Below are 23,409 nucleotides of genomic sequence, written 5' to 3'. Positions count from 1 at the left end.
GCAGGACCCCAAACTGCGGGCTGGAACTCGGGTGTGAGGGAGCAGGACCCCAAACTGCGGGCTCGATCTCGGGTGTGAGGGAGCAGGACCCCAAACTGCGGGCTCGAACTCGGGTGTGAGGGAGCAGGACCCCATACTGCGGGCTCGAACTCGGGTGTGAGGGAGCAGGACCCCAAACTGCGGGCTGGAACTCGGGTGTGAGGGAGCAGGACCCCAAACTGCGGGCTCGAACTCGGGTGTGAGGGAGCAGGACCCCAAACTGCGGGTTCGAACTCGGGTGTGAGGGAGCAGGACCCCAAACTGCGGGCTCGAACTCGGGTGTGAGGGAGCAGGACCCCAAACTGCGGGCTCGAACTCGGGTGTGAGGGAGCAGGACCCCAAACTGCGGGCTCGAACTCGGGTGTGAGGGAGCAGAACCCCAAACTGCGGGCTCGAACTCGGGTGTGAGGGAGCAGGACCCCAAACTGCGGGTTCGAACTCGGGTGTGAGGGAGCAGGACCACAAACACCGGGCTGGAACTCGGGTGTGAGGGAGCAGGACCACAAACACCAGGCTGGAACTCGGGTGTGAGGGAGCAGGACCCCAAACTGCGGGCTGGAACTCGGATGTGAGGGAGCAGGACCCCAAACTGCGGGCTCGAACTCGGGTGTGAGGGAGCAGGACCCCAAACTGCGGGCTCGAACTCGGGTGTGAGGGAGCAGGACCCCAAACTGCGGGTTCGAACTCGGGTGTGAGGGAGCAGGACCACAAACACCGGGCTGGAACTCGGGTGTGAGGGAGCAGGACCCCAAACTGCGGGCTGGAACTCGGATGTGAGGGAGCAGGACCCCAAACTGCGGGCTCGAACTCGGGTGTGAGGGAGCAGGACCCCAAACTGCGGGCTCGAACTCGCGTGTGAGGGAGCAGGATCCCAAACTGCGGGCTCGAACTCGGGTGTGAGGGAGCAGGACCCCAAACTGCGGGCTCGAACTCGGGTGTGAGGGAGCAGGACCCCAAACACTGGGCTGGAACTCGGGTGTGAGGGAGCAGGACCCCAAACTGCGGGCTCGAACTCGGTTGTGAGGGAGCAGGACCCCAAACTCCGGGCTCGAACTCGGGTGTGAGGGAGCAGGACCCCATACTGCGGGCTCGAACTCGGGTGTGAGGGAGCAGGACCCCAAACTGCGGGCTCGAACTCGGGTGTGAGGGAGCAGGACCCCAAACTCCGGGCTCGAACTCGGGTGTGAGGGAGCAGGACCCCAAACTGCGGGCTCGAACTCGGGTGTGAGGGAGCAGGACCCCAAACTGCGGGCTCGAACTCGGGTGTGAGGGAGCAGGACCCCAAACACCGGGCTCGAACTCGGGTGTGAGGGAGCAGGACCCCAAACTGCGGGCTCGAACTCGGATGTGAGGGAGCAGGACCCCAAACTGCGGGCTAGCACTCGGGTGTGAGGGAGCAGGACCCCAAACTGCGGGCTCGAACTCGGGTGTGAGGGAGCAGGACCCCAAACTGCGGGCTCGAACTCGGGTGTGAGGGAGCAGGACCCCAAACTGCGGGCTGGAACTCGGGTGTGAGGGAGCAGGACCCCAAACTGCGGGCTCGAACTCGGGTGTGAGGGAGCAGGACCCCATACTGCGGGCTCGAACTCGGGTGTGAGGGAGCAGGACCCCAAACTGCGGGCTCGAACTCGGGTGTGAGGGAGCTGGACCCCAAACTGCGGGCTCGAACTCGGGTGTGAGGGAGCAGGACCCCAAACACCGGGCTCGAACTCGGGTGTGAGGGAGCAGGACCCCAAACTGCGGGCTCGAACTCGGGTGTGAGGGAGCAGGACCCCAAACTGCGGGCTCGAACTCGGGTGTGAGGGAGCAGGACCCCAAACACCGGGCTCGAACTCGGGTGTGAGGGAGCAGGACCCCAAACTGCGGGCTCGAACTCGGGTGTCAGGGAGCAGGACCCCAAACTGCGGGCTCGAACTCGGGTGTGAGGGAGCAGGACCCCAAACACCGGGCTGGAACTCGGGTGTGAGGGAGCAGGACCCCAAACTGCGGGCTGGAACTCGGGTGTGAGGGAGCAGGACCCCAAACTGCGGGCTCGAACTCGGGTGTGAGGGAGCAGGACCCCAAACTGCGGGCTCGAACTCGGGTGTGAGGGAGCAGGACCCCAAACTGCGGGCTAGCACTCGGGTGTGAGGGAGCAGGATCCCAAACTCCGGGCTCGAACTCGGGTGTGAGGGAGCAGGACCCCAAACTGCGGGCTCGAACTCGGGTGTGAGGGAGCAGGACCCCAAACTGCGGGCTGGAACTCGGGTGTGAGGGAGCAGGACCCCAAACTGCGGGCTCGAACTCGGGTGTGAGGGAGCAGGACCCCAAACTGCGGGCTCGAACTCGGGTGTGAGGGAGCAGGACCCCAAACTGCGGGCTCGAACTCGGTTGTGAGGGAGCAGGACCCCAAACTCCGGGCTCGAACTCGGGTGTGAGGGAGCAGGACCCCAAACTGCGGGCTCGAACTCGGGTGTGAGGGAGCAGGAACCCAAACTGCGGGCTCGAACTCGGGTGTGAGGGAGCAGGACCCCAAACACTGGGCTGGAACTCGGGTGAGAGGGAGCAGGACCCCAAACTGCGGGCTCGAACTCGGGTGTGAGGGAGCAGGACCCCAAACACTGGGCTGGAACTCGGGTGTGAGGGAGCAGGACCCCAAACTGCGGGCTCGAACTCGGGTGTGAGGGAGCAGGACCCCAAACACCGGGCTGGAACTCGGGTGTGAGGGAGCAGGACCCCAAACTGCGGGCTCGAACTCGGGTGTGAGGGAGCAGGACCCCAAACTGCGGGCTCGAACTCGGGTGTGAGGGAGCAGGACCCCAAACACCGGGCTGGAACTCGGGTGTGAGGGAGCAGGACCCCAAACTGCGGGCTCGAACTCGGGTGTGAGGGAGCAGGACCCCAAACTGCGGGCTCGAACTCGGGTGTGAGGGAGCAGGACCCCAAACTGCGGGCTCGAACTCCGGTGTGAGGGAGCAGGATCCCAAACACTGGGCTCGAACTCGGGTGTGAGGGAGCAGGACCCCAAACTCCGGGCTCGAACTCGGGTGTGAGGGAGCAGGACCCCAAACTGCGGGCTCGAACTCGGATGTGAGGGAGCAGGACCCCAAACTGCGGGCTAGCACTCGGGTGTGAGGGAGCAGGATCCCATACTCCGGGCTCGAACTCGGGTGTGAGGGAGCAGGAACCCAAACTCCGGGCTCGAACTCGGGTGTGAGGGAGCAGGACCCCAAACTGCGGGCTCGAACTCGGGTGTGAGGGAGCAGGACCCCAAACTGCGGGCTAGCACTCGGGTGTGAGGGAGCAGGATCCCATACTCCGGGCTCGAACTCGGGTGTGAGGGAGCAGGACCCCAAACTGCGGGCTCGAACTCGGGTGTGAGGGAGCAGGATCGCAAACTCCGGGCTCGAACTCGGGTGTGAGGGAGCAGGACCCCAAACTCCGGGCTCGAACTGGGGTGTGAGGGAGCAGGACCCCAAACTGCGGGCTCGAACTCGGGTGTGAGGGAGCAGGACCCAAAACTGCGGGTTCGAACTCGGGTGTGAGGGAGCAGGAACCCAAACTGCGGGCTGGAACTCGGGTGTGAGGGAGCAGGACCCCAAACTGCGGGCTCGAACTCGGGTGTGAGGGAGCAGGATCGCAAACTCCGGGCTCGAACTCGGGTGTGAGGGAGCAGGACCCCAAACTCCGGGCTCGAACTCGGGTGTGAGGGAGCAGGACCCCAAACTCCGGGCTCGAACTCGGGTGTGAGGGAGCAGGAACCCAAACTGCGGGCTGGAACTCGGGTGTGAGGGAGCAGGACCCCAAACTGCGGGCTGGAACTCGGGTGTGAGGGAGCAGGACCCCAAACTACGGGCTCGAACTCGGGTGTGAGGGAGCAGGACCCCAAACTGCGGGCTCGAACTCGGGTGTGAGGGAGCAGGACCCCAAACACCGGGCTGGAACTCGGGTGTGAGGGAGCAGGACCCCAAACTGCGGGCTCGAACTCGGGTGTCGGGAGCAGGACCCCAAACTGCGGGCTCGAACTCGGGTGTGAGGGAGCAGGACCCCAAACTGCGGGCTCGATCTCGGGTGTGAGGGAGCAGGACCCCAAACTGCGGGCTCGAACTCGGGTGTGAGGGAGCAGGACCCCAAACTGCGGGCTCGAACTCGGGTGTGAGGGAGCAGGACCCCAAACTGCGAGCTCGAACTCGGGTGTGAGGGAGCAGGACCCCAAACTGCGGGCTCGAACTCGGGTGTGAGGGAGCAGGACCCCAAACTGCGGGCTAGCAATCGGATGTGAGGGAGCAGGATCCCATACTCCGGGCTCGAACTCGGGTGTGAGGGAGCAGAACCCCAAACTGCGGGCTGGAACACGGGTGTGAGGGAGCAGGACCCCAAACTGCGGGCTCGAACTCGGGTGTGAGGGAGCAGGACCCCAAACTGCGGGCTAGCACTCGGGTGTGAGGGAGCAGGATCCCATACTCCGGGCTCGAACTCGGGTGTGAGGGAGCAGAACCCCAAACTGCGGGCTCGAACTCGGGTGTGAGTGAGCAGGACCCCAAACTGCGGGCTCGAACTCGGGTGTGAGGGAGCAGGACCCCAAACTGCGGGCTAGCACTCGGGTGTGAGGGAGCAGGATCCCATACTCCGGGCTCGAACTCGGGTGTGAGGGAGCAGGACCCAAAACTGCGGGCTAGCACTCGGGTGTGAGGGAGCAGGATCCCATACTCCGGGCTCGAACTCGGGTGTGAGGGAGCAGGACCCCAAACTGCGGGCTAGCACTCGGGTGTGAGGGAGCAGGATCCCATACTCCGGGCTCGAACTCGGGTGTGAGGGAGCAGGACCACAAACTGCGGGCTCGAACTCGGGTGTGAGGGAGCAGGATCCCATACTCCGGGCTCGAACTCGGGTGTGAGGGAGCAGAACCCCAAACTGCGGGCTCGAACTCGGGTGTGAGTGAGCAGGACCCCAATCTGCGGGCTCGAACTCGGGTGTGAGGGAGCAGGACCCCAAACTGCGGGCTAGCACTCGGGTGTGAGGGAGCAGGATCCCATACTCCGGGCTCGAACTCGGGTGTGAGGGAGCAGGACCCAAAACTGCGGGCTAGCACTCGGGTGTGAGGGAGCAGGATCCCATACTCCGGGCTCGAACTCGGGTGTGAGGGAGCAGGACCCCAAACTGCGGGCTAGCACTCGGGTGTGAGGGAGCAGGATCCCATACTCCGGGCTCGAACTCGGGTGTGAGGGAGCAGGACCCCAAACTGCGGGCTCGAACTCGGGTGTGAGGGAGCAGGACCCCAAACTGCGGGCTCGAACTCGGGTGTGAGGGAGCAGGACCCCAAACTGCGGGCTAGCACTCGGGTGTGAGGGAGCAGGATCCCATACTCCGGGCTCGAACTCGGGTGTGAGGGAGCAGGACCCCAAACTGCGGGCTAGCACTCGGGTGTGAGGGAGCAGGTTCCCATACTCCGGGCTCGAACTCGGGTGTGAGGGAGCAGGACCCCAAACTGCGGGCTAGCACTCGGGTGTGAGGGAGCAGGATCCCATACTCCGGGCTCGAACTCGGGTGTGAGGGAGCAGGACCCCAAACTGCGTGCTCGAACTCGGGTGTGAGGGAGCAGGACCCCAAACTGCGGGCTCGAACTCGGGTGTGAGGGAGCAGGATCCCATACTCCGGGCTGGAACTCGGGTGTGAGGGAGCAGGACCCCAAACTGCGGGCTCGAACTCGGGTGTGAGGGAGCAGGACCCCAAACTGCGGGCTGGAACTCGGGTGTGAGGGAGCAGGACCCCAAACTGCGGGCTCGAACTCGGGTGTGAGGGAGCAGGACCCCAAACTGCGGGCTCGAACTCGGGTGAGAGGGAGCAGGACCCCAAACTGCGGGCTCGAACTCGGGTGTGAGGGAGCAGGACCCCAAACTGCGGGCTCGAACTCGGGTGTGAGGGAGCAGGACCCCAAACTGCGGGCTCGAACTCGGGTGTGAGGGAGCAGGACCCCATACTGCGGGCTCGAACTCGGGTGTGAGGGAGCAGGACCCCAAACACTGGGCTGGAACTTGGGTGTGAGGGAGCAGGACCCCAAACTGCGGGCTCGAACTCGGGTGTGAGGGAGCAGGACCCCAAACACTGGGCTGGAACTCGGGTGTGAGGGAGCAGGACCCCAAACTGCGGGCTCGAACTCGGGTGTGAGGGAGCAGAACCCCAAACTGCGGGCTCGAACTCGGGTGTGAGGGAGCAGGACCCCAAACTCCGGGTTCGAACTCGGGTGTGAGGGAGCAGGACCCCAAACTGCGGGCTCGAACTCGGGTGTGAGGGAGCAGGACCCCAAACTGCGGGTTCGAAAACGGGTGTGAGGGAGCAGGACACCAAACTGCGGGCTCGAACTCGGGTGTGAGGGAGCAGGACCCCAAACTCCGGGCTCGATCTCGGGTGTGAGGGAGCAGGACCCCAAACTGCGGGCTGGAACTCGGATGTGAGGGAGCAGGACCCCAAACTGCGGGCTCGAACTCGGGTGTGAGGGAGCAGGACCCCAAACTGCGGGCTCGAACTCGGGTGTGAGGGAGCAGGACCCCAAACTGCGGGCTCGAACTCGGGTGTGAGGGAGCAGGACCCCAAACACTGGGCTGGAACTTGGGTGTGAGGGAGCAGGACCCCAAACTGCGGGCTCGAACTCGGGTGTGAGGGAGCATGACCCCAAACACCGGGCTCGAACTCGGGTGTGAGGGAGCAGGACCCCAAACTGCGGGCTCGAACTCGGGTGTGAGGGAGCAGGATCCCAAACTGCGGGCTCGAACTCGGGTGTGAGGGAGCAGGACCCCAAACTGCGGGCTCCAACTCGGGTGTGAGGGAGCAGGACCCCAAACTGCGGGCTCGAACTCGGGTGTGAGGGAGCAGGACCCCAAACTGCGGGCTCGAACTCGGGTGTGAGGGAGCAGGACCCCAAACTGCGGGCTCGAACTCGGGTGTGAGAGAGCAGGACCCCAAACTCCGGGCTCGAACTCGGGTGTGAGGGAGCAGGACCCCAAACTGCGGGCTCGAACTCGGGTGTGAGGGAGCAGGACCCCAAACTGCGGGCTCGGACTCGGGTGTGAGGGAGCAGGACCCCAAACTGCGGGCTCGAACTCTGGTGTGAGGGAGCAGGACCCCAAACTCCGGGCTCGAACTCGGGTGTGAGGGAGCAGGACCCCAAACTCCGGGCTCGAACTCGGGTGTGAGGGAGCAGAACCCCAAACTGCGGGCTCGAACTCGGGGTTGAGGGAGCAGGACCCCAAACTGCGGGCTCGAACTCGGGTGTGAGGGAGCAGGATCGCAAACTCCGGGCTCGAACTCGGGTGTGAGGGAGCAGGACCCCAAACTCCGGGCTCGAACTCGGGTGTGAGGGAGCAGGACCCCAAACTGCGGGCTCGAACTCGGGTGTGAGGGAGCAGGAACCCAAACTGCGGGCTGGAACTCGGGTGTGAGGGAGCAGGACCCCAAACTGCGGGCTGGAACTCGGGTGTGAGGGAGCAGGACCCCAAACTGCGGGCTCGAACTCGGGTGTGAGGGAGCAGGACCCCAAACTGCGGGCTCGAACTCGGGTGTGAGGGAGCAGGACCCCAAACACCGGGCTGGAACTCGGGTGTGAGGGAGCAGGACCCCAAACTGCGGGCTCGAACTCGGGTGTGAGGGAGAAGGACCCCAAACTGCGGGCTCGAACTCGGGTGTGAATGAGCAGGACCCCAAACTGCGGGCTCGAACTCGGGTGTGAGGCAGCAGGACCCCAAACTGCGGGCTCGAACTCGGGTGTGAGGGAGCAGGACCCCAAACTGCGGGCTCGAACTCGGGTGTGAGGGAGCAGGACCCCAAACTGCGGGCTAGCACTCGGGTGTGAGGGAGCAGGACCCCAAACTGCGGGCTCGAACTCGGGTGTGAGGGAGCAGGACCCCAAACACCGGGCTGGAACTCGGGTGTGAGGGAGCAGGACCCCAAACTGCGGGCTCGAACTCGGGTGTGAGGGAGCAGGACCCCAAACTGCGGGCTCGAACTCGGGTGTGAGGGAGCAGGACCCCAAACTGCGGGCTCGAACTCGGGTGTGAGGGAGCAGGACCCCAAACACCGGGCTGGAACTCGGGTGTGAGGGAGCAGGATCCCAAACACTGGGCTCGAACTCGGGTGTGAGGGAGCAGGACCCCAAACTCCGGGCTCGAACTCGGGTGTGAGGGAGCAGGACCCCAAACTGCGGGCTCGAACTCGGGTGTGAGGGAGCAGGACCCCAAACTCCGGGCTCGACCTCGGGTGTGAGGGAGCAGGACCCCAAACTGCGGGCTCGAACTCGGGTGTGAGGGAGCAGGACCCCAAACTGCGGGCTCTAACTCGGGTGTGAGGGAGCAGGACCCCAAACTGCGGGCTGGAACTCGGATGTGAGGGAGCAGGACCCCAAACTGCGGGCTCGAACTCGGGTGTGAGGGAGCAGGACCCCAAACTGCGGGCTAGCACTCGGGTGTGAGGGAGCAGGATCCCATACTCCGGGCTCGAACTCGGGTGTGAGGGAGCAGGAACCCAAACTCCGGGCTCGAACTCGGGTGTGAGGGAGCAGGACCCCAAACTGCGGGCTAGCACTCGGGTGTGAGGGAGCAGGATCCCATACTCCGGGCTCGAATTCGGGTGTGAGGGAGCAGGAACCCAAACTCCGGGCTCGAACTCGGGTGTGAGGGAGCAGGACCCCAAACACCGGGCTGGAACTCGGGTGTGAGGGAGCAGGACCCCAAACTGCGGGCTCGAACTCGGGTGTGAGGGAGCAGGACCCCAAACTGCGGGCTAGCACTCGGGTGTGAGGGAGCAGGATCCCATACTCCGGGCTCGAACTCGGGTGTGAGGGAGCAGGACCCCAAACTGCGGGCTCGAACTCGGGTGTGAGGGAGCAGGATCGCAAACTCCGGGCTCGAACTCGGGTGTGAGGGAGCAGGACCCCATATTCCGGGCTCGAACTCGGGTGTGAGGGAGCAGGACCCCAAACTGCGGGCTCGAACTCGGGTGTGAGGGAGCAGGACCCCAAACACCGGGCTGGAACTCGGGTGTGAGGAGCAGGACCCCAAACTGCGGGCTGGAACTCGGGTGTGAGGGAGCAGGACCCCAAACTGCGGGCTGGAACTCGGGTGTGAGGGAGCAGGACCCCAAACTGCGGGCTGGAACTCGGGTGTGAGGGAGCAGGACCCCAAACTGCGGGCTCGAACTCGGGTGTGAGGGAGCAGGACCCCAAACTGCGGGCTCGAACTCGGGTGTGAGGGAGCAGGACCCCATACTGCGGGCTCGAAATCGGGTGTGAGGGAGCAGGACCCCAAACTGCGGGCTGGAACTCGGGTGTGAGGGAGCAGGACCCCAAACTGCGGGCTCGAACTCGGGTGTGAGGGAGCAGGACCCCAAACTGCGGGTTCGAACTCGGGTGTGAGGGAACAGGACCCCAAACTGCGGGCTCGAACTCGGGTGTTAGGGAGCAGGACCCCAAACTGCGGGCTCGAACTCGGGTGTGAGGGAGCAGGACCCCAAACTGCGGGCTCGAACTCGGGTGTGAGGGAGCAGGACCCCAAACTGCGGGCTCGAACTCGGGTGTGAGGGAGCAGGACCCCAAACTGCGGGTTCGAACTCGGGTGTGAGGGAGCAGGACCACAAACACCGGGCTGGAACTCGGGTGTGAGGGAGCAGGACCACAAACACCGGGCTGGAACTCGGGTGTGAGGGAGCAGGACCCCAAACTGCGGGCTGGAACTCGGATGTGAGGGAGCAGGACCCCAAACTGCGGGCTCGAACTCGGGGGTGAGGGAGCAGGACCCCAAACTGCGGGCTCGAACTCGGGTGTGAGGGAGCAGGACCCCAAACTGCGGGTTCGAACTCGGGTGTGAGGGAGCAGGACCACAAACACCGGGCTGGAACTCGGGTGTGAGGGAGCAGGACCCCAAACTGCGGGCTGGAACTCGGATGTGAGGGAGCAGGACCCCAAACTGCGGGCTCGAACTCGGGTGTGAGGGAGCAGGACCCCAAACTGCGGGCTCGAACTCGGTTGTGAGGGAGCAGGACCCCAAACTGCGGGCTGGAACTCGGGTGTGAGGGAGCAGGACCCCATACTGCGGGCTCGAACTCGGGTGCGAGGGAGCAGGACCCCAAACTGCGGGCTCGAACTCGGGTGTGAGGGAGCAGGACCCCAAACTCCGGGCTGGAACTCGGGTGTGAGGGAGCAGGACCACAAACACCGGGCTGGAACTCGGGTGTGAGGGAGCAGGACCCCAAACTGCGGGCTGGAACTCGGATGTGAGGGAGCAGGACCCCAAACTGCGGGCTCGAACTCGGGTGTGAGGGAGCAGGACCCCAATCTGCGGGCTCGAACTCGGGTGTGAGGGAGCAGGACCCCAAACTGCGGGTTCGAACTCGGGTGTGAGGGAGCAGGACCACAAACACCGGGCTGGAACTCGGGTGTGAGGGAGCAGGACCCCAAACTGCGGGCTGGAACTCGGATGTGAGGGAGCAGGACCCCAAACTGCGGGCTCGAACTCGGGTGTGAGGGAGCAGGACCACAAACACCGGGCTGGAACTCGGGTGTGAGGGAGCAGGACCCCATACTGCGGGCTCGAACTCGGGTGTGAGGGAGCAGGACCCCAAACTGCGGGCTCGAACTCGGGTGTGAGGGAGCAGGACCCCAAACTCCGGGCTCGAACTCGGGTGTGAGGGAGCAGGACCCCAAACTGCGGGCTCGAACTCGGGTGTGAGGGAGCAGGACCCCAAACTGCGGGCTGGAACTCGGGTGTGAGGGAGCAGGACCCCAAACTGAGGGCTGGAACTCGGGTGTGAGGGAGCAGGACCCCAAACTGCGGGCTCGAACTCGGGTGTGAGGGAGCAGGACCCCAAACTGCGGGCTCGAACTCGGGTGTGAGGGAGCAGGACCCCATACTGCGGGCTCGAACTCGGGTGTGAGGGAGCAGGACCCCAAACTGCGGGCTGGAACTCGGGTGTGAGGGAGCAGGACCCCAAACTGCGGGCTCGAACTCGGGTGTGAGGGAGCAGGACCCCAAACTGCGGGTTCGAACTCGGGTGTGAGGGAGCAGGACCCCAAACTGCGGGCTCGAACTCGGGTGTGAGGGAGCAGGACCCCAAACTGCGGGCTCGAACTCGGGTGTGAGGGAGCAGGACCCCAAACTGCGGGCTCGAACTCGGTTGTGAGGGAGCAGGACCCCAAACTGCGGGCTGGAACTCGGGTGTGAGGGAGCAGGACCCCATACTGCGGGCTCGAACTCGGGTGCGAGGGAGCAGGACCCCAAACTGCGGGCTCGAACTCGGGTGTGAGGGAGCAGGACCCCAAACTGCGGGTTCGAACTCGGGTGTGAGGGAGCAGGACCACAAACACCGGGCTGGAACTCGGGTGTGAGGGAGCAGGACCCCAAACTGCGGGCTGGAACTCGGATGTGAGGGAGCAGGACCCCAAACTGCGGGCTCGAACTCGGGTGTGAGGGAGCAGGACCCCAAACTGCGGGCTCGAACTCGGTTGTGAGGGAGCAGGACCCCAAACTGCGGGCTGGAACTCGGGTGTGAGGGAGCAGGACCCCATACTGCGGGCTCGAACTCGGGTGCGAGGGAGCAGGACCCCAAACTGCGGGCTCGAACTCGGGTGTGAGGGAGCAGGACCCCAAACTCCGGGCTGGAACTCGGGTGTGAGGGAGCAGGACCACAAACACCGGGCTGGAACTCGGGTGTGAGGGAGCAGGACCCCAAACTGCGGGCTGGAACTCGGATGTGAGGGAGCAGGACCCCAAACTGCGGGCTCGAACTCGGGTGTGAGGGAGCAGGACCCCAATCTGCGGGCTCGAACTCGGGTGTGAGGGAGCAGGACCCCAAACTGCGGGTTCGAACTCGGGTGTGAGGGAGCAGGACCACAAACACCGGGCTGGAACTCGGGTGTGAGGGAGCAGGACCCCAAACTGCGGGCTGGAACTCGGATGTGAGGGAGCAGGACCCCAAACTGCGGGCTCGAACTCGGGTGTGAGGGAGCAGGACCACAAACACCGGGCTGGAACTCGGGTGTGAGGGAGCAGGACCCCATACTGCGGGCTCGAACTCGGGTGTGAGGGAGCAGGACCCCAAACTGCGGGCTCGAACTCGGGTGTGAGGGAGCAGGACCCCAAACTCCGGGCTCGAACTCGGGTGTGAGGGAGCAGGACCCCAAACTGCGGGCTCGAACTCGGGTGTGAGGGAGCAGGACCCCAAACTGCGGGCTGGAACTCGGGTGTGAGGGAGCAGGACCCCAAACTGCGGGCTGGAACTCGGGTGTGAGGGAGCAGGACCCCAAACTGCGGGCTCGAACTCGGGTGTGAGGGAGCAGGACCCCAAACTGCGGGCTCGAACTCGGGTGTGAGGGAGCAGGACCCCATACTGCGGGCTCGAACTCGGGTGTGAGGGAGCAGGACCCCAAACTGCGGGCTGGAACTCGGGTGTGAGGGAGCAGGACCCCAAACTGCGGGCTCGAACTCGGGTGTGAGGGAGCAGGACCCCAAACTGCGGGCTCGAACTCGGGTGTGAGGGAGCAGGACCCCAAACTGCGGGCTCGAACTCGGGTGTGAGGGAGCAGGACCCCAAACTGCGGGCTCGAACTCGGTTGTGAGGGAGCAGGACCCCAAACTGCGGGCTGGAACTCGGGTGTGAGGGAGCAGGACCCCATACTGCGGGCTCGAACTCGGGTGCGAGGGAGCAGGACCCGAAACTGCGGGCTCGAACTCGGGTGTGAGGGAGCAGGACCCCAAACTCCGGGCTGGAACTCGGGTGTGAGGGAGCAGGACCACAAACACCGGGCTGGAACTCGGGTGTGAGGGAGCAGGACCCCAAACTGCGGGCTGGAACTCGGATGTGAGGGAGCAGGACCCCAAACTGCGGGCTCGAACTCGGGTGTGAGGGAGCAGGACCCCAATCTGCGGGCTCGAACTCGGGTGTGAGGGAGCAGGACCCCAAACTGCGGGTTCGAACTCGGGTGTGAGGGAGCAGGACCACAAACACCGGGCTGGAACTCGGGTGTGAGGGAGCAGGACCCCAAACTGCGGGCTGGAACTCGGATGTGAGGGAGCAGGACCCCAAACTGCGGGCTCGAACTCGGGTGTGAGGGAGCAGGACCACAAACACCGGGCTGGAACTCGGGTGTGAGGGAGCAGGACCCCATACTGCGGGCTCGAACTCGGGTGTGAGGGAGCAGGACCCCAAACTGCGGGCTCGAACTCGGGTGTGAGGGAGCAGGACCCCAAACTCCGGGCTCGAACTCGGGTGTGAGGGAGCAGGACCCCAAACTGCGGGCTCGAACTCGGGTGTGAGGGAGCAGGACCCCAAACTGCGGGCTGGAACTCGGGTGTGAGGGAGCAGGACCCCAAACTGCGGGCTGGAACTCGGGTGTGAGGGAGCAGGACCCCAAACTGCGGGCTCGAACTCGCGTGTGAGGGAGCAGGATCCCAAACTGCGGGCTCGAACTCGGGTGTGAGGGAGCAGGACCCCAAACTGCGGGCTCGAACTCGGGTGTGAGGGAGCAGGACCCCAAACACTGGGCTGGAACTCGGGTGTGAGGGAGCAGGACCCCAAACTGCGGGCTCGAACTCGGTTGTGAGGGAGCAGGACCCCAAACTCCGGGCTCGAACTCGGGTGTGAGGGAGCAGGACCCCATACTGCGGGCTCGAACTCGGGTGTGAGGGAGCAGGACCCCAAACTCCGGGCTCGAACTCGGGTGTGAGGGAGCAGGACCCCAAACTGCGGGCTCGAACTCGGGTGTGAGGGAGCAGGATCCCAAACTGCGGGCTCGAACTCGGGTGTGAGGGAGCAGGACCCCAAACTGCGGGCTCGAACTCGGGTGTGAGGGAGCAGGACCCCAAACACTGGGCTGGAACTCGGGTGTGAGGGAGCAGGACCCCAAACTGCGGGCTCGAACTCGGTTGTGAGGGAGCAGGACCCCAAACTCCGGGCTCGAACTCGGGTGTGAGGGAGCAGGACCCCATACTGCGGGCTCGAACTCGGGTGTGAGGGAGCAGGACCCCAAACTGCGGGCTCGAACTCGGGTGTGAGGGAGCAGGACCCCAAATTGCGGGCTCGAACTCGGGTGTGAGGGAGCAGGACCCCAAACTCCGGGCTCGAACTCGGGTGTGAGGGAGCAGGACCCCAAACTGCGGGCTCGAACTCGGGTGTGAGGGAGCAGGACCCCAAACTGCGGGCTCGAACTCGGGTGTGAGGGAGCAGGACCCCAAACACGGGGCTCGAACTCGGGTGTGACGGAGCAGGACCCCATACTGCGGGCTCGAACTCGGGTGTGAGGGAGCAGGACCCCAAACTGCGGGCTCGAACTCGGGTGTGAGGGAGCAGGACCCCAAACTGCGGGCTGGAACTCGGGTGTGAGGGAGCAGGACCCCAAACTGCGGGCTCGAACTCGGGTGTGAGGGAGCAGGACCCCATACTGCGGGCTCGAACTCGGGTGTGAGGGAGCAGGACCCCAAACTGCGGGCTCGAACTCGGGTGTGAGGGAGCAGGACCCCAAACTGCGGGCTCGAACTCGGGTGTCAGGGAGCAGGACCCCAAACTGCGGGCTCGAACTCGGGTGTGAGGGAGCAGGACCCCAAACACCGGGCTGGAACTCGGGTGTGAGGGAGCAGGACCCCAAACACCGGGCTGGAACTCGGGTGTGAGGGAGCAGGACCCCAAACTGCGGGCTGGAACTCGGGTGTGAGGGAGCAGGACCCCAAACTGCGGGCTCGAACTCGGGTGTGAGGGAGCAGGACCCCAAACTGCGGGCTCGAACTCGGGTGTGAGGGAGCAGGACCCCAAACTGCGGGCTAGCACTCGGGTGTGAGGGAGCAGGATCCCAAACTCCGGGCTCGAACTCGGGTGTGAGGGAGCAGGACCCCAAACTGCGGGCTCGAACTCGGGTGTGAGGGAGCAGTACCCCAAACTGCGGGCTGGAACTCGGGGGTGTGAGGGAGCAGGACCCCAAACTGCGGGCTCGAACTCGGGTGTGAGGGAGCAGGACCCCAAACTGCGGGCTCGAACTCGGGTGTGAGGGAGCAGGACCCCAAACTGCGGGCTCGAACTCGGTTGTGAGGGAGCAGGACCCCAAACTGCGGGCTCGAACTCAGGTGTGAGGGAGCAGGACCCCAAACTGCGGGCTCGAACTCGGGTGTGAGGGAGCAGGAACCCAAACTGCGGGCTCGAACTCGGGTGTGAGGGAGCAGGACCCCAAACACTGGGCTGGAACTCGGGTGTGAGGGAGCAGGACCCCAAACTGCGGGCTCGAACTCGGGTGTGAGGGAGCAGGACCCCAAACACTGGGCTCGAACTCGGGTGTGAGGGAGCAGGACCCCAAACTGCGGGCTCGAACTTGGGTGTGAGGGAGCAGGACCCCAAACTGCGGGCTCGAACTCGGGTGTGAGGGAGCAGGACCCCAAACTGCGGGCTCGAACTCGGGTGTGAGGGAGCAGGACCCCAAACACCGGGCTGGAACTCGGGTGTGAGGGAGCAGGACCCCAAACTGCGGGCTCGAACTCGGGTGTGAGGGAGCAGGACCCCAAACTGCGGGCTCGAACTCGGGTGTGAGGGAGCAGGACCCCAAACTGCGGGCTCGAACTCGGGTGTGAGGGAGCAGGACCCCAAACACCGGGCTGGAACTCGAGTGTGAGGGAGCAGTATCCCAAACACTGGGCTCGAACTCGGGTGTGAGGGAGCAGGACCCCAAACTCCGGGCTCGAACTCGGGTGTGAGGGAGCAGGACCCCAAACTGCGGGCTCGAACTCGGGTGTGAGGGAGCAGGACCCCAAACTCCGGGCTCGAACTCGGGTGTGAGGGAGCAGGACCCCAAACTGCGGGCTCGAACTCGGGTGTGAGGGAGCAGGACCCCAAACTGCGGGCTCGAACTCGGGTGTGAGGGAGCAGGACCCCAAACTGCGGGCTGGAACTCGGATGTGAGGGAGCAGGACCCCAAACTGCGGGCTCGAACTCGGGTGTGAGGGAGCAGGACCCCAAACTGCGGGCTAGCACTCGGGTGTGAGGGAGCAGGATCCCATACTCCGGGTTCGAACTCGGGTGTGAGGGAGCAGGAACCCAAACTCCGGGCTCGAACTCGGGTGTGAGGGAGCAGGACCCCAAACTGCGGGCTAGCACTCGGGTGTGAGGGAGCAGGATCCCATACTCCGGGCTCGAACTCGGGTGTGAGGGAGCAGGAACCCAAACTCCGGGCTCGAACTCGGGTGTGAGGGAGCAGGACCCCAAACACCGGGCTGGAACTCGGGTGCGAGAGAGCAGGACCCCAAACTGCGGGCTCGAACTCGGGTGTGAGGGAGCAGGACCCCAAACTGCGGGCTAGCACTCGGGTGTGAGGGAGCAGGATCCAATACTCCGGGCTCGAACTCGGGTGTGAGGGAGCAGGACCCCAAACTGCGGGCTCGAACTCGGGTGTGAGGGAGCAGGATCGCAAACTCCGGGCTCGAACTCGGGTGTGAGGGAGCAGGACCCCAAACTCCGGGCTCGAACTCGGGTGTGAGGGAGCAGGACCCCAAACTGCGGGCTGGAACTCGGGTGTGAGGGAGCAGGACCCCAAACTGCGAGCTGGAACTCGGGTGTGAGGGAGCAGGACCCCAAACTGCGGGCTGGAACTCGGGTGTGAGGGAGCAGGACCCCAAACTGCGGGCTCGAACTCGGGTGTGAGGGAGCAGGACCCCAAACTGCGGGCTCGAACTCGGGTGTGAGGGAGCAGGACCCCATACTGCGGGCTCGAACTCGGGTGTGAGGGAGCAGGACCCCAAACTGCGGGCTGGAACTCGGGTGTGAGGGAGCAGGACCCCAAACACTGGGCTCGAACTCGGGTGTGAGGGAGCAGGACCCCAAACTGCGGGCTCGAACTCGGGTGTGAGGGAGCAGGACCCCAAACTGCGGGCTCGAACTCGGGTGTGAGGGAGCAGGACCCCAAACTCCGTGCTCGAACTCGGGTGTGAGGGAGCAGGACCCCAAACTGCGGGCTCGAACTCGGGTGTGAGGGAGCAGGACCCCAAACTCCGGGCTCGAACTCGGGTGTGAGGGAGCAGGACCCCAAACTGCGGGCTCGAACTCGGGTGTGAGGGAGCAGGACCCCAAACTGCGGGCTCGAACTCGGGTGTGAGGGAGCAGGACCCCAAACACCGGGCTCGAACTCGGGTGTGAGGGAGCAGGACCCCATACTGCGGGCTCGAACTCGGGTGTGAGGGAGCAGGACCCCAAACTGCGGGCTCGAACTCGGGTGTGAGGGAGCAGGACCCCAAACTGCGGGCTGGAACTCGGGTGTGAGGGAGCAGGACCCCAAACTGCGGGCTCGAACTCGGGTGTGAGGGAGCAGGACCCCATACTGCGGGCTCGAACTCGGGTGTGAGGGAGCAGGACCCCAAACTGCGGGCTCGAACTCGGGTGTGAGGGAGCAGGACCCCAAACTGCGGGCTCGAACTCGGGTGTCAGGGAGCAGGACCCCAAACTGCGGGCTCGAACTCGGGTGTCAGGGAGCAGGACCCCAAACACCGGGCTGGAACTCGGGTGTGAGGGAGCAGGACCCCAAACTGCGGGCTGGAACTCGGGTGTGAGTGAGCAGGACCCCAATCTGCGGGCTCGAACTCGGGTGTGAGGGAGCAGGACCCCAAACTGCGGGCTCGAACTCGGGTGTGAGGGAGCAGGACCCCAAACTGCGGGCTAGCACTCGGGTGTGAGGGAGCAGGATCCCAAACTCCGGGCTCTAACTCGGGTGTGAGGGAGCAGGACCCCAAACTGCGGGCTCGAACTCGGGTGTGAGGGAGCAGGACCCCAAACTGCGGGCTGGAACTCGGGTGTGAGGGAGCAGGACCCCAAACTGCGGGCTCGAACTCGGGTGTGAGGGAGCAGGACCCCAAACTGCGGGCTCGAACTCGGGTGTGAGGGAGCAGGACCCCAAACTGCGGGCTCGAACTCGGTTGTGAGGGAGCAGGACCCCAAACTGCGGGCTCGAACTCAGGTGTGAGGGAGCAGGACCCCAAACTGCGGGCTCGAACTCGGGTGTGAGGGAGTAGGAACCCAAACTGTGGGCTCGAACTCGGGTGTGAGGGAGCAGGACCCCAAACACTGGGCTGGAACTCGGGTGTGAGGGAGCACGACCCCAAACTGCGGGCTCGAACTCGGGTGTGAGGGAGCAGGACCCCAAACACTGGGCTGGAACTCGGGTGTGAGGGAGCAGGACCCCAAACTGCGGGCTCGAACTCGGGTGTGAGGGAGCAGGACACCAAACTGCGGGCTCGAACTCGGGTGTGAGGGAGCAGGACCCCAAACTGCGGGCTCGAACTCGGGTGTGAGGGAGCAGGACCCCAAACACCGGGCTGGAACTCGGGTGTGAGGGAGCAGGACCCCAAACTGCGGGCTCGAACTCGGGTGTGAGGGAGCAGGACCCCAAACTGCGGGCTCGAACTCGGGTGTGAGGGAGCAGGACCCCAAACTGCGGGCTCGAACTCGGGTGTGAGGGAGCAGGACCCCAAACACCGGGCTGGAACTCGGGTGTGAGGGAGCAGGATCCCAAACACTGGGCTCGAACTCGGGTGTGAGGGAGCAGGACCCCAAACTCCGGGCTCGAACTCGGGTGTGAGGGAGCAGGACCCCAAACTGCGGGCTCGAACTCGGGTGTGAGGGAGCAGGACCCCAAACTCCGGGCTCGACCTCGGGTGTGAGGGAGCAGGACCCCAAACTGCGGGCTCGAACTCGGGTGTGAGGGAGCAGGACCCCAAACTGCGGGCTCTAACTCGGGTGTGAGGGAGCAGGACCCCAAACTGCGGGCTGGAACTCGGATGTGAGGGAGCAGCACCCCAAACTGCGGGCTCGAACTCGGGTGTGAGGGAGCAGGACCCCAAACTGCGGGCTAGCACTCGGGTGTGAGGGAGCAGGATCCCATACTCCGGGCTCGAACTCGGGTGTGAGGGAGCAGGAACCCAAACTCCGGGCTCGAACTCGGGTGTGAGGGAGCAGGACCCCAAACTGCGGGCTAGCACTCGGGTGTGAGGGAGCAGGATCCCATACTCCGGGCTCGAATTCGGGTGTGAGGGAGCAGGAACCCAAACTCCGGGCTCGAACTCGGGTGTGAGGGAGCAGGACCCCAAACACCGGGCTGGAACTCGGGTGTGAGGGAGCAGGACCCCAAACTGCGGGCTCGAACTCGGGTGTGAGGGAGCAGGACCCCAAACTGCGGGCTAGCACTCGGGTGTGAGGGAGCAGGATCCCATACTCCGGGCTCGAACTCGGGTGTGAGGGAGCAGGACCCCAAACTGCGGGCTCGAACTCGGGTGTGAGGGAGCAGGACCCCAAACTCCGGGCTCGACCTCGGGTGTGAGGGAGCAGGACCCCAAACTGCGGGCTCGAACTCGGGTGTGAGGGAGCAGGACCCCAAACTGCGGGCTCGAACTCGGGTGTGAGGGAGCAGGACCCCAAACTGCGGGCTGGAACTCGGATGTGAGGGAGCAGCACCACAAACTGCGGGCTCGAACTCGGGTGTGAGGGAGCAGGACCCCAAACACCGGGCTGGAACTCGTGTGTGAGGGAGCAGGACCCCAAACTGCGGGCTCGAACTCGGGTGTGAGGGAGCAGGACCCCAAACTGCGGGCTCGAACTCGGGTGTGAGGGAGCAGGACCCCAAACTGCGGGCTCGAACTCGGGTGTGAGGGAGCAGGACCCCAAACACCGGGCTGGAACTCGGGTGTGAGGGAGCAGGATCCCAAACACTGGGCTCGAACTCGGGTGTGAGGGAGCAGGACCCCAAACTCCGGGCTCGAACTCGGGTGTGAGGGAGCAGGACCCCAAACTGCGGGCTCGAACTCGGGTGTGAGGGAGCAGGACCCCAAACTCCGGGCTCGACCTCGGGTGTGAGGGAGCAGGACCCCAAACTGCGGGCTCGAACTCGGGTGTGAGGGAGCAGGACCCCAAACTGCGGGCTCGAACTCGGGTGTGAGGGAGCAGGACCCCAAACTGCGGGCTGGAACTCGGATGTGAGGGAGCAGGACCCCAAACTGCGGGCTCGAACTCGGGTGTGAGGGAGCAGGACCCCAAACTGCGGGCTAGCACTCGGGTGTGAGGGAGCAGGATCCCATACTCCGGGCTCGAACTCGGGTGTGAGGGAGCAGGAACCCAAACTCCGGGCTCGAACTCGGGTGTGAGGGAGCAGGACCCCAAACTGCGGGCTAGCACTCGGGTGTGAGGGAGCAGGATCCCATACTCCGGGCTCGAATTCGGGTGTGAGGGAGCAGGAACCCAAACTCCGGGCTCGAACTCGGGTGTGAGGGAGCAGGACCCCAAACACCGGGCTGGAACTCGGGTGTGAGGGAGCAGGACCACAAACTGCGGGCTCGAACTCGGGTGTGAGGGAGCAGGACCCCAAACTGCGGGCTAGCACTCGGGTGTGAGGGAGCAGGATCCCATACTCCGGGCTCGAACTCGGGTGTGAGGGAGCAGGACCCCAAACTGCGGGCTCGAACTCGGGTGTGAGGGAGCAGGATCGCAAACTCCGGGCTCGAACTCGGGTGTGAGGGAGCAGGACCCCATATTCCGGGCTCGAACTCGGGTGTGAGGGAGCAGGACCCCAAACTGCGGGCTCGAACTCGGGTGTGAGGGAGCAGGACCCCAAACACCGGGCTGGAACTCGGGTGTGAGGAGCAGGACCCCAAACTGCGGGCTGGAACTCGGGTGTGAGGGAGCAGGACCCCAAACTGCGGGCTGGAACTCGGGTGTGAGGGAGCAGGACCCCAAACTGCGGGCTGGAACTCGGGTGTGAGGGAGCAGGACCCCAAACTGCGGGCTCGAACTCGGGTGTGAGGGAGCAGGACCCCAAACTGCGGGCTCGAACTCGGGTGTGAGGGAGCAGGACCCCATACTGCGGGCTCGAACTCGGGTGTGAGGGAGCAGGACCCCAAACTGCGGGCTGGAACTCGGGTGTGAGGGAGCAGGACCCCAAACTGCGGGCTCGAACTCGGGTGTGAGGGAGCAGGACCCCAAACTGCGGGTTCGAACTCGGGTGTGAGGGAGCAGGACCCCAAACTGCGGGCTCGAACTCGGGTGTTAGGGAGCAGGACCCCAAACTGCGGGCTCGAACTCGGGGGTGAGGGAGCAGGACCCCAAACTGCGGGCTCGAACTCGGGTGTGAGGGAGCAGGACCCCAAACTGCGGGCTCGAACTCGGGTGTGAGGGAGCAGGACCCCAAACTGCGGGTTCGAACTCGGGTGTGAGGGAGCAGGACCACAAACACCGGGCTGGAACTCGGGTGTGAGGGAGCAGGACCACAAACACCGGGCTGGAACTCGGGTGTGAGGGAGCAGGACCCCAAACTGCGGGCTGGAACTCGGATGTGAGGGTGCAGGACCCCAAACTGCGGGCTCGAACTCGGGAGTGAGGGAGCAGGACCCCAAACTGCGGGCTCGAACTCGGGTGTGAGGGAGCAGGACCCCAAACTGCGGGTTCGAACTCGGGTGTGAGGGAGCAGGACCACAAACACCGGGCTGGAACTCGGGTGTGAGGGAGCAGGACCCCAAACTGCGGGCTGGAACTCGGATGTGAGGGAGCAGGACCCCAAACTGCGGGCTCGAACTCGGGTGTGAGGGAGCAGGACCCCAAACTGCGGGCTCGAACTCCGGTGTGAGGGAGCAGGATCCCAAACTGCGGGCTCGAACTCGGGTGTGAGGGAGCAGGACCCCAAACTGCGGGCTCGAACTCGGGTGTGAGGGAGCAGGACCTCAAACACTGGGCTGGAACTCGGGTGTGAGGGAGCAGGACCCCAAACTGCGGGCTCGAACTCGGTTGTGAGGGAGCAGGACCCCAAACTGCGGGCTGGAACTCGGGTGTGAGGGAGCAGGACCCCATACTGCGGGCTCGAACTCGGGTGTGAGGGAGCAGGACCCCAAACTGCGGGCTCGAACTCGGGTGTGAGGGAGCAGGACCCCAAACTCCGGGCTGGAACTCGGGTGTGAGGGAGCAGGACCACAAACACCGGGCTGGAACTCGGGTGTGAGGGAGCAGGACCCCAAAATGCGGGCTGGAACTCGGATGTGAGGGAGCAGGACCCCAAACTGCGGGCTCGAACTCGGGTGTGAGGGAGCAGGACCCCAAACTGCGGGCTCGAACTCGGGTGTGAGGGAGCAGGACCCCAAACTGCGGGTTCGAACTCGGGTGTGAGGGAGCAGGACCACAAACACCGGGCTGGAACTCGGGTGTGAGGGAGCAGGACCCCAAACTGCGGGCTGGAACTCGGATGTGAGGGAGCAGGACCCCAAACTGCGGGCTCGAACTCGTGTGTGAGGGAGCAGGACCCCAAACTGCGGGCTCGAACTCGGGTGTGAGGGAGCAGGATCCCAAACTGCGGGCTCGAACTCGGGTGTGAGGGAGCAGGACCCCAAACTGCGGGCTCGAACTCGGGTGTGAGGGAGCAGGACCCCAAACACTGGGCTGGAACTCGGGTGTGAGGGAGCAGGACCCCAAACTGCAGGCTCGAACTCGGTTGTGAGGGAGCAGGACCCCAAACTCCGGGCTCGAACTCGGGTGTGAGGGAGCAGGACCCCATACTGCGGGCTCGAACTCGGGTGTGAGGGAGCAGGACCCCAAACTGCGGGCTCGAACTCGGGTGTGAGGGAGCAGGACCCCAAACTGCGGGCTCGAACTCGGGTGTGAGGGAGCAGGACCCCAAACTGCGGGCTCGAACTCGGGTGTGAGGGAGCAGGACCCCAAACTGCGGGCTCGAACTCGGGTGTGAGGGAGCAGGACCCCAAACTGCGGGCTGGAACTCGGGTGTGAGGGAGCAGGACCCCAAACTGCGGGCTGGAACTCGGGTGTGAGGGAGCAGGACCCCAAACTGCGGGCTCGAACTCGGGTGTGAGGGAGCAGGACCCCAAACTGCAGGCTCGAACTCGGTTGTGAGGGAGCAGGACCCCAAACTCCGGGCTCGAACTCGGGTGTGAGGGAGCAGGACCCCATACTGCGGGCTCGAACTCGGGTGTGAGGGAGCAGGACCCCAAACTGCGGGCTCGAACTCGGGTGTGAGGGAGCAGGACCCCAAACTGCCGGCTCGAACTCGGGTGTGAGGGAGCAGGACCCCAAACTGCGGGCTCGAACTCGGGTGTGAGGGAGCAGGACCCCAAACTGCGGGCTGGAACTCGGGTGTGAGGGAGACGGACCCCAAACTGCGGGCTGGAACTCGGGTGTGAGGGAGCAGGACCCCAAACTGCGGGCTCGAACTCGGGTGTGAGGGAGCAGGACCCCAAACTGCGGGCTCGAACTCGGGTGTGAGGGAGCAGGACCCCATACTGCGGGCTCGAACTCGGGTGTGAGGGAGCAGGACCCCAAACTGCGGGCTGGAACTCGGGTGTGAGGGAGCAGGACCCCAAACTGCGGGCTCGAACTCGGTTGTGAGGG

This window comes from Hypanus sabinus, chromosome 13 (assembly GCF_030144855.1).
Source record: "Hypanus sabinus isolate sHypSab1 chromosome 13, sHypSab1.hap1, whole genome shotgun sequence".
NCBI classification, from domain to species: Eukaryota; Metazoa; Chordata; class Chondrichthyes; order Myliobatiformes; family Dasyatidae; genus Hypanus; species Hypanus sabinus.
This window is presented reverse-complemented; position numbering follows the sequence as displayed.